Genomic DNA, 1,938 nt, shown 5'->3' with positions numbered 1-1,938 from the left:
AGGTATCACAATCTTTATTACCTATTACTTGCTTATACTCAACTCCTTTTCTTGGAAACGGGATGGGTGGTTTGTATGGTGCCACCACTGGCTTTACATACTCGGGTGGTGGTGGTGTTGTAACTTCTTCATTGTTACTCATATCTAAAACCTCCCCAACTTCTGGAGCTGGTTTTTCAGAATTCGTGGACACCATATTAACATTCTCATTCCGAGGATTTACTTCAGTATCACTCGGTAGCTTTCCTTGTTCCCTCTCACTCATCATGCTAGCAAGAGTACCTACGTGTTTTTCTAGATTCAAAATGGAAGCTTGTTGAGTTCTTAATGACTGATCAAACCTCTCGTTCGTTTGGGTTTGAGACGTAATAAATTGTGTTTGAGATTCCATTAGCTTTGCCATCATTTCTTCTAGATTTGGCTTTTTCTCTTCGGTTTGATGTGGCGGTTTATACAAGCTAGGTATTTGTTGATTGAAAGTGTTGTTTTGAGTTGGTTGGTTATTCGGACCTTGTTGGTTGTACGAGTTGTTGTTGGGTCCATTTGGATTGTAAAGAATGTTTTGATTTCGATTAAAGTTTAGCTTTGGCGGTTGATAATTATTCTGATAATTATTTTCCGGCCTTTGGTTCATATAGGAAACATTCTCTCGTTGTTCCATTGTTAGTTCAATGTGACAATCTTTCAATAAGTGTGGTCCACCGCATTGCTCACAACTAATTCGTATTGCGTGAATATCTTTATTCATCTTTTCCATTCGTCTTTCGAAAGCATCTATTTTTGCGGAAACGGAATCAAAGTCATGGCTAGAATCGGCTCTAGCCACTTTAGATGATCGAAAGATATCTTTTTCTTGATGCCACTCATGAGAGTTGGAAGCAGTGTTATCAATAATTTTGTAAGCTTCAGTTGCGGTTTTCTTCATAATGGAACCACCAGCTGTTATGTCGATGTCTTTTCTTGTAGCAACGTTGACACCTTGGTAGAATATTTGTACTATTTGATAAGTGTCTAAACCGTGTTGAGGACATCCTCTCAACATCCTTCCGAATCTTGTCCACGCCTCATATAATGTTTCATTTGGCTTTTGTGTGAACGTAACAATTTCTCCTTGAAGTCTCACGGCTTTAGATGCCGGAAAGAATCTTTGAAGAAATTTTTCAACTAAGACATCCCATGTGTCAATCGCCCCTTCAGGTAACGATTCTAACCAATCTTTGGCTTCTCCCTTTAAAGTCCAGGAAAACAACATGAGATATATCTGTTCATCCTCCACTTCTCGGATTTTGAATAGTGTACAGATCCTATTAAAGGTACGAAGATGTTCGTTGGGATCTTCTTTTGGCGTACCACTATATTGGCACTGATTAGTTACCATATGTAGAATTTGTCCTTTGATTTCATAATCTGGAGCATTAACTTCTGGCTTAATAATGGCGTGACTTTGGCCCGTGCGTTTAGCTCTCATTCGATCTTCCATACTTAGAGGTTCCGTTACTTCCATAATTGAATTCGTTGAATACGAATCACTAGAGGACTCTGATTTAACGGTTTGTGGTTCAGGATCTTGGAATTGTCCTTGAATATCCTCCAGTTTCTTAGTTGTGAAATCGGGTTCAAAAGATGGATTGTCTGAAATTTGAATTGGAGTATTTGTTCGACTGGATGATGATTCTAAAGAAAAATCAACGGTGAAAATATTTGCTAAATGTCTTGATCGAGTTACAGGTGGTGAACGTATGAAAGGTGGTGAACGTTTTGCTCGGTGCATTCACAGAATATCCTAGTAGTTATAAAAAAAATAAGAAAAACTTATATAAGTTGTCCAATTAATAGACTTTTCTGATTTTGCCCACGTTTCGAATAGCCAAAAGATGTAGCAGGTAGCCAGGACCCTTTAAATCGGAAGCCCACAACTAGCCACTAACAAATCCAACT

The 1,938-nt window shown here is 38.4% G+C and overlaps 1 non-coding gene across 1 annotated transcript; it reads left to right on the top strand.

Moving 5' to 3' along the window:
• The first annotated feature begins 1,013 nt into the window (after positions 1-1,013).
• LOC139860711 (small nucleolar RNA R71) lies at positions 1,014-1,120 on the top strand. Its single transcript, XR_011763337.1, has one exon. It is a non-coding gene; the product is annotated as a small nucleolar RNA R71 (small nucleolar RNA).
• The last annotated feature ends 818 nt before the right edge of the window (positions 1,121-1,938 follow it).

The sequence above is a fragment of the Rutidosis leptorrhynchoides genome, chromosome 7 (assembly GCF_046630445.1).
Source record: "Rutidosis leptorrhynchoides isolate AG116_Rl617_1_P2 chromosome 7, CSIRO_AGI_Rlap_v1, whole genome shotgun sequence".
Lineage (NCBI taxonomy): Eukaryota > Viridiplantae > Streptophyta > Magnoliopsida > Asterales > Asteraceae > Rutidosis > Rutidosis leptorrhynchoides.
The sequence above is the reverse complement of the archived record's forward strand: the minus strand, read 5'-3'. Positions and strand labels throughout refer to the sequence as shown.